The 9,362-nt window shown below is 38.6% G+C and overlaps 1 long non-coding RNA gene across 1 annotated transcript; it reads left to right on the forward strand.

Annotated features, from left to right (window-relative positions):
* Positions 1-4,176: 4,176 nt before the first annotated feature.
* LOC146482617 (uncharacterized) lies at positions 4,177-9,142 on the forward strand. Its single transcript, XR_014864070.1, has 4 exons — positions 4,177-4,332; positions 6,602-6,716; positions 8,189-8,374; positions 9,001-9,142. It is a non-coding gene; the product is annotated as an uncharacterized LOC146482617 (long non-coding RNA).
* Positions 9,143-9,362: the final 220 nt, after the last annotated feature.

Genomic DNA, 9,362 nt, shown 5'->3' on the forward strand with positions numbered 1-9,362 from the left:
GGCGAACTGCCTAGGAACCAAATTGGTAGGAGTGGCGTTCAAAGAGATTGAAAAATTCACCTTCGTGTGTTCACGTTCTTCACAAAACCTTAAATTTGGGCATTTTACGTTGTTGTATTGCAGAGGATGGCAAAGAAATGTCCCAAAATTTATTAAAACGCACGTACAGAGCCAGTGTTTTTGCTCGTGAAACCTATTGTTTTCCGGCGCTGTCGTTGCCATCGCCGTCGTCGTTGCTTAAGGTCCCTACTGTATTTAGGCGGGCAATGGAGGAGGAGCATGATTAGTGAGGGGGGAGGGGGGGGTAGGGGTGGGTATTTGAAAAAGTTAGGATGGGGTGTTCCGAAGGGGTCAAGCTGAACTCCACCACGTCCTGGACCACAACTGCTCAAATGTGCTGCCCCACCCACCACAGACTATACTAAAGTTGCTAAACCTTATACCCATCTTACGCTGAAAGTAAAGATAACGTTTTTATTTATCAAGTTTTGGTTACATTGCTGCAACTGATTTAGAAGAACAGAAAGGTCTTATGAAGAGATTCATTTTAGTTGCATGACTGCTTGTGACCGTCATGTTGATCTTGTGATTCAAGGTCTAGGTAATCCTACACAAATGTTTTTGTAGTTTAGCTGATTGATTATTTTGATATTTTAACAATAGCTCTCGAAATAGACATGCTTGGCAATTCAGTCTTGCTAACCTTGGCTTGGGCCACCGCGAAATTCCAGTTCTTAGTTTGTTGCCCTTAAACTGTCGTTCTTTCCACGTTTTTCATTGGATATATGTTATTTGAATGTGTAGGTTTATTTGGGTTTTCTTAGTTAAGTAGTAAACGGAATTCTGGACGTTCCCACGGTCAGTTAACCCAAACACGTCTACAAATTAGACTATGAGGAGTTGATAATCGAGTTGATAGTTGAGTTGCAAGTTGGGTTGCTAGTCAAGTATAGCTGGAGTTTGTTGAAGGATGCAATAGTAGAAGAGCAGTTGTAACTTACTGTGGTTTTTCAAGTCAAGTAAAGAAAACTCGAAAATGTAATTCAGAGTCTTGGCACTTCTACGCCCTAGCCAGGCAAGTGTTTAGCATAGGCATAAGAACAAGTATCTGGTACAGAGGAATAGTATCTCCCTTTTAAACAAAAAGTTCCGCTATAGAAGGGCAAGACCCTCCTTCATGACACACCCTTATGGGTGTAAAACGCAAACTTAGACGCCGTTCAATCGTGACAAATTGCTGACTCAAGTGTCCTCTGATCAAACATGCGTCAAAACTTCATAAATTCACCACGGTAGTATTAATAAGACGTCAGTTTCTAATTCGAATAACAAGATTTATTCCGCAAACTAAGTCAATTTTATCCGTAAGGGCCGTAGAAAAATATGCATGTTGTTTGTCAGTTGTTTACACTAACCCGAAGGAGAGAATGGCTAGCCAAGTCCACTTTTGTACCGGAATTTCCTGTTAAAAGATTACAGGCTCAATAGCCCAATTGCGATATATTAAAATTCAGCCTGTAACAATAACATCACTTCGAGGTTCCGGAGAATAAATTGTAGAGTTTATATGGGTTTATTCCCTGGAGCCTCGCAGTGGTGTTTATTGTTTCAGGGTTAATTTTAAAATATATTGGGCAACTGGAACTCCATCTGTCTCCTCCACAGTCTCCTCTCTTTTTTATAAAGGAGTTTGGGAATGAGCGAGAATACGAAATGGTGAAGCATGGGAACGAGCGGGAAGCGGGAGCTTATGGGAAGGAGAAAAGCGAAACGGGGGCTTATGGGCGGCTTATGTACCGCGCGCTACAGTTTCGAGCCAGCGACTGGGGACGAGGCAGGAACTCCATTGCACATACACCCGTAGACACACCCGTATGGGATGTGTGGCTGTACTTTCCGCTAATGCCGTTTACATCTAAGATCATTTCAAAAATCCTGTATCAGTCAATCAATCAGTGTAAGCAAATAAACGAGACGAGTTCAAAAATCATTTCATAGAAATTACCCTTCAATTTCTAGACTTTCGCACGCCAGTTCAATTTACTTGAGACGGGAAGCATTCACATTTAATTAGTGCAATCTGGATCACAAATTATTTTGTACAGTTTTGAGCTAAATTTTTCGTGGCCACTTATTCTACCTGCAATTAAATAGTTCAAGACAAACAGAAAAATAAGAAATTCTTACTTTCTTCTGCATTGGAAAACAGTGGGGTTCTTTTACGGAAAATTAAAATGATTCCGCTGGCAAAACATTTGACCTCAACAAAATACTAAACTTTTTAGGCTTCATATATTAATATAATATTTATTTTCGTGAATGCTTCAGATCATTTTTGACAGTGCGGTTTGATTAAATTTGCCGAGAAAGTTTTTTCAACGTACTAACCCGTAATCCGTCACATCAGTTCTACTCACTAAAAATTTACCAGCTGAACGTCATGAAAAAGAATAGTTTTGACGATTTTTGCATTTTAAAATGGTGTGGTGCTATTCATGGTGGACTAGCAAAGTTTTAAAAGGCAGAAAAATGGAAAATTATATTTCGAAATCCACGTATGAAAGTTAAAAAAGTGACTCATCTGAGTATTTTTTTCAAATTTAGATTTGTCATCAGCATCGTCATAATAAATAGTGGCATGAAAACTTGCGATTCATTCGAAGACGTCTTCTTAGAACTTGTGTTTTTGGCAAAGGAAATTGTACGTACAAGATATTCTGTTAACTTTCTTTTTGGGTAAATTTAAATTGTGTGGAAGCGTATCAACGTTTGTAAGAGCACCTCTTGATGCCCGCGCATACAGTGAAAAACAACAACAACTTGTCTTTTGGTGGTAGGATTTTACTAGTAAATGAGCATCATATCAAGATTAGTATACATATATATAGTTCTTCGCTGAAACGGCACAAAGTCGTTCTGCGCAAGCCTTGTTCATTAATTTTAAAACTAGTGGGATAAAACCTACATAAAATCATGCAAGTTCGAGGAAATAAGGTTATCATTTACGATGTCAATGCCAAAATATCTGGTAGAGTGGTTGATAATTTGTGGTGAAATAATATTTACCGTATAGTATTAATATATAGGGGCAATTTTTTTCCAGTAAAGTAAATTGGAGACTGAAATTAAAACGTCAAAAAAAGAAAAGGAAAAAATTGAAATTATTTTCCCATATCCGTCCACTCTGCCCTGTATTAGCGTCTGTTAATGGAACATGATTATCGCAGATTTCTATTTATCCACTATACTCGGACGACATGGCACTCTAATTAAAATCGTAAGCTATCTTGTCCTCCACATAAAAGATTAAGATATTTTGATTAAGCAGAAAGGCACCTTAAATTCTCTTACCTTAATGAACCAATCAAAGGTTTACGTGCAAATGTGTTTTAGTGTAAGCGAAAAGCAAGAAATTGTTCGTAGGCGTCATGTCATCGTTAGAAAATTGGTTTGGCAATTAAACCATAAAAATGGTGATTTTTAATATAAGATTTTCATAATGATTTGGCTATTCACTGGGAAAGATACTAGAATATTTTCTTGTAGTTTCGTTTTTGGAAATTAGTTTTTAAACGGTATCTTCCGAGGTTAAAATCTTTTAAATGAACTACTTTTCGAGTAGTTTGAGGGAGTAGTAAATATCCGGAAAATAATGATAAAAAACAACGTGAGAGGGCGATTCCAGGAGACGAAATTAATTTTACTTTAAATGTCGGATAGTTTGCGGCAGTAGTTTAGCTGTAATACATAATTGACCAGAGAATTATTTTATTTGGCCAAGAAAACTTGAAAATACACTTAGAGCGTTCTAGGCACAAATTAAAGCACTTAATTCACAAGTTACAAGTTACAAAATATTTCAAATTTTCCAAGCACAAAATTATCCCTTTTTAATAAAAGAGATAAATGGAAATTTTGTGAAGCTAAAAAGAACGTTTGCCGTGAAATGAAGAAAAACAAAATGTTCTTGCTAAGCTCCGCGTAACTAATTTCTTTAGGCAGAAAGAGTATTTACAACGATCGTATTTAGATAATTTGAAATCAAAATAATAGCGTTAGAAAATAGATTCTCAGATAAAAGTCCCGATTTCGTTTCCTTTATTTAGTTTAAAAGCTTCCACTGAGCCCATTAAAGAAGAAAAGCGAGGTGATAAAATCTAGGAGAGAGTGAGCAAGCAATTGCAAAAGTTGATTAATTTGCGGGAAGGATTTGTATAAATACATTTGAGCCATCGGGGATGAAACCATTTCAGTGTTCGTAGTTACTACGATTCACTTATTTGATTTTCTGGCTGGCATTTTCTCCTTGCGCTTTCTTGGGTTTCTTCAAAGGTTTGTATGTCATTCAAACAGAATATTATTTGCAAATGGTAAATAGTTTTGTCGATTTGCATTGCATACACATTTTGTGGAATATCAGTAGTTCGGAAAGACAACTCACATTCTATTGTGAAGAAACACTAGCGTTTTCTTTAGGGAAAGTTCGCCTTAAACTTTCGCAAAGCTGAAAAACTAATCCCTTTTGATTCCGAAGGGTAAATAAACCGCTAAAAATGCGGAAAAATGTCCTACTAGTATTTTCTGAAAGTCAACAGCAACCGTCTTAAATTCGGGAAATAGGATTTCATTCCCTAAAATTTGCGGCAAGTTAAATTTCAGCTAAATAGACCACAAACTTGACTTTAAAAAAGATATAAAATGATCACATAAAATGCAAGAAACAACATTTTCACTATTTTGTTTTCATGTTTTCGTTGAGCGCCACTGATCAGTACTTTTATAATAATTTACATTTTCTAGTCTTTTTTAAATTAAAGCATGACGATTCTCTTCAATTTTGAAAACATATTTCGATCGATCTTCCATCATCTTCAGCTACAATTCAAGAGAATGAATGTTTGGTTTTATCGACGCAGCTGATAACGTAATTTGTATGGCTGATTTGGCCCATAAAGAGCTTCGAGTACTGACCGGTTTCAAGCGTTAGCTCTTCGTCAGAGCGGATCGCTCCGGTGACCGAGGGCTAACTCTCGAATCTCTTTATGGTGATCAAATTACGTTATCGACTCTGTAGTTTCTTTAGAAGCTAAACACCTTACAATTCAAGGGATTGTAAACATGATAAGTTTATGGCAAATCCATGGTAACTTCATACTTATAGTTTCGAAACAGTCACACTGAATTATAGTACACATGTATTCAAAATTAAAGGGCGTCTTTCTGCTTTCAAAAGTGTTGATTTGCCTTCTATGTAAGTTTGAGTCAATACTCAAAATAATTTGAATTTTATCTGGTTTATTTGTAATATCTCGTAAACATGATTATTTCAATTTTTTTAATCCAAAGATAGAAGTGACAAATGGTTCGGCGTTTAACAACTACTCAGAAATTTCTTTATGCAATATCACTAATTCTAACTTGTGTCTTTCAAGAAACAACATTATTATTTTGGAAAAGAAGGAAATACTCTCGATAGCGCAAGTGACTTATTTTCTGAGTTATTAAGTCGTTAATGCCGTTTTTTTTTTTCAATTTATACCGTGACACAGAGTGAACCTTTTCGAGTGACATTTCTGGTTACGAACAAAACACAGACTGAAGTTTTATATACAAAAAACACGATTGCGCATAATAAAAACATCTTTAGGGAAATTTTTTGCTGCACTCCTAAATTTATTTTGATTCATAAAATTCCTGTTGAAAAAATCCTCCAAAAATTGGTCTTGAACCTGCCAGAAGCCTTGGCGTTGACTCTTGAAACTCTCCCTTGTAATGATTGTTTGGAGTTAAGTTGTATATTGGCTTTCTGTATTAAGGAAACGAAATTAAAGGTGTTGATTACTTCCAGTTGAGCCGTGAGAACGAACCCGAGACAATCGATTTTAGGTCAATCTCGTCCCCAGAGCCCGCTTTTTTTTTGGTCAGCACCAAGAACGCGGACCCCGCTGGACAAGGGCAGCGAAGGCTCTGGGGACGAGATTGTTTTAGGACAATCTCGTACCCAGAGTCTTCATGCAGGCTTTTTGGTCAGCAGGGCAACGCCGGGAAGACTCTGGGGACATCGAATTTTATTACCGCGGGATTTCTGTGGTAAAACAATGGAAACCGTTACGGGACAGCCAATCAAAAAAATTGAATTTTTTCGATGTCCCCAGAGTCTTCCCGGCGTTGCCCCGCTGACCAAAAAGCCTGAAGACTCTGGGTACGAGATTGGTTTTAGTACGGTTTCTCATCTCGCTACTGCGCATTCGTTCTGCGCATCACGGGATGCTCGGAGAAACCCGGTTTTCTAAAGGGACGGTGTCTCCAATTATTTTGCGCGGTTTATGACTATGTGGGAAAAGTAGGGCATTGTTCTGTGACTAGAATGAACCTTAATTATCTCTGAAAAAATACGTGGATACCAGTAATTTTCCTTTTGGATTTCAAAATCCCTTGACTAAGTTCTGTCTTTTTTTTTTTCCAGCATATTCTTAAGCCATGCAAAAACACAGTTCTATTATATTAGGAGGCACCGTCTTTAAGTCTTTAAAACCAGCTCAGCCAGCTGCTTTTCGATTTCAGATCAACTTAAAATAATTTGTTGTATTCTTTCCGTTAGCTTGTGAAAAAGAAAATGGCTGGAAAACTGCTGATCGTTTGTTTTTTGATGGCAATGGTTACATTGGCAACATGTAAACCTCGAGTGAATCCTTTTGCGAAGTTTTTCCGAAGAGGTAGGCCAGGAATTTTTATAAATGTTTCAGAAATTAATTCAGTTTTTGTTTTGGGTAACGTCATAATTATTAGAATGATTAAACGAATTCTGATTTTCCGGTAGGAAACATATATACGGTCAGTCTTGAACTACTACAAATGAATCGCCCTTTACGTTCAGTCTTTGGTGTAGACAAACCCAGTTTCGAAGCGGCTGGTTGTGTTAATCATTTTTGGTGCATTCAGTATGATAACACGGGACGTGGAAATCACAATAAAAACAAACAAACAAAAACAACAACAGCAACAAAAACAGCAACGACAACAGAAACAAAACAAACTAACAAAAACAAAAAACAAAAAAAAACAACAACAAAAGCTACAAGGCTTGTAGGGTCGTGTATAAATAAAGAAAAGGGAGAAGTTAATTGGTAACTGGTGAAGACTATTCAATTCGAATCTATGTACAAATCTACAGGTTTAAAGTACGTATTTACAAGACGATATCCTTCCGTACTGCCGGTTGGATGGTCTGGGAGACTCGAGACAAGCTAGGTTATTGACTATCTGACTATGTGTATCTGAGACAAACGTGCTACATACTATTCAAGGAACATTAATGACTCGGAGCCAGGTAGTTTGTTCAACGTATAACAAATAGCAATTATAACCTAGACCCAGCTCGTCATCTAGACCAATACGAATTCGAGGTCCGTACTGCAACTTACGGATCTCGTTTTTTCCCGTTGATTTATGGCCCGCGCGCTTCGCGCTTGGGCTATAAATCGACGGGAAAAAAAGCGGACCGAATAGTGAAATACCAGCTTGCCACGAAAAATGGGCGGGAGAAAATTCGACGAAGAAAACTCTTTCTCCCTACTTTTCTTCGTCGAATTTTTTCGTGCTCGTTTCCATTTTTCTCTTTTTCGAACCAAACTCGTCGAACCCTTTTTGCGCGCGCAAGCTTCATGCTTGATCGGCCACGCCAACGGGCCTAAACCAATCACGAGCCTCGTTATATTGAAAAATACATTCTATCTAGTAATTTATGCATTAAGTTCGGCGCATAAATAGTACGGCGAATGTCGTATTATGCGGCAAGCTATGCCTTACCTAATTCAAATTGATTCAGACGCGGTACAAAACTTAGCCTCGAAGCAGTCTCTCTTTTGCTCGAAAATTCGCGGGAAAGATCGCAAAAAACTGAGCAAGCACGAAATTCGAAGCGCGAGAGGGCAAATCCACGTGCCGCGAGTAGCGAGGGCGCCGAAAGCCCTTCCGGCGCGCGCGCGCGAAACTCACCTCTCGAATATCGTGCTTGCTCACCGAGTTTTTTTGCATTCTTCCCCGCGGATTCTCGAGGAGCAAAAGAGAGACTGCTGGCAGTCTATACAAAACCCTGACGTATCATTTGGTTCACCGAGCAAAAGATACACTTTCTGAACTGGACCTTACGCTCCTGTTATATCCTTTTCCGCTGCATTTTTCTCAGGAATATATTACGAAAACAACAAGCGCGCGACCGGTGCCTGCGAGGACGTCTGTTCGACTTACACTAACTGCATAGGCGGAGATGCTCGCGGGGAGTATTTTATGGTAGAGGGAAACTGTGACGTTCCTGGACTGGTGTGCTGCTACTATTATGAATACTAAATCCGAGGAGAACCTCACACCCCAGGTGAATACCTTCTTAAGTGTAACAGAGTTGTGAATAAAATTAATGGCCCTTTTAAGGGCCATTAAAAGTAACATGACTGATAGCTCCAAAGATTGCCGAAGATCACCAAAGCTTTACGACGATTTTCACAAATCATCCGTGGTCAGTTTCGAGAGTTTCTCGAGTAGCAGAACAACGGGGAAATAAAGTGTAAGCGAAGGAGTCTGAATTTCCCGAGTCCCTTCCCCTTTGCTGTGGACTAGGGGCCGTAGGGGATAGGTGTGGGTACAAGTTTGGTCAAAGAGGCCGTACTGAGTGAGTGTGGATACAAGTGTAGACTAGGGGGAGAGTGAGGGTCGTGGACCAGGGAGTGAGTGTGTGTACGAGAAGTTGAAGGTGTCCGCTAACTTTTTCCCGGTTTGTACCCTTACCTCAACCCCTTACTGATAAGTCGGATTAAATTTGAGTCCCTACGGGTAGAATTTCGAGGTCTCTCTGCTTTGGTTTTGGGTTAAAGAGACTTCATAAAAAAACATTCTCGAAATAATGATCCATAAGAGACCCATAAGAAATAAGTTAAACTTGTTTTGCCTGATCTTTCCACGTAAAAGTCACTTAATGTTTTCAATCATTTCCTTCTTTTGTAGAGACCTACCACGGAGATCCAAGTTCCGAGGCAGACGAAACGACATCTGTAGTTAAGCGTGCATTAATTTAGTATAAAAAGCCTTCATTGTTGATGGTGCTGGTCCGATCCTGACATACAATAAATTAAATAATAACAAATAACTCTCTTTGGACTTTCTTAATGGGTCTTTAAAACCTTGGGCATCTCAAAAGGACGTTCCTTGCGGCAGTTATGGTAGATGGGGAGGAGGAAGGGGGTGATGGGGTAGCGACTCAATACGTCATAACAACAACTAACTCTCTTTGAACTTTCTTGACACTTGGGATATTTCAAAGGATCATGACTAAATAAATTATAACAACAAATAACTTTCTTTGGACT

Source organism: Pavona decussata, unplaced genomic scaffold (genome assembly GCF_977016875.1).
Source record: "Pavona decussata unplaced genomic scaffold, jaPavDecu1.1 SCAFFOLD_45, whole genome shotgun sequence".
Classification (NCBI taxonomy): domain Eukaryota; kingdom Metazoa; phylum Cnidaria; class Anthozoa; order Scleractinia; family Agariciidae; genus Pavona; species Pavona decussata.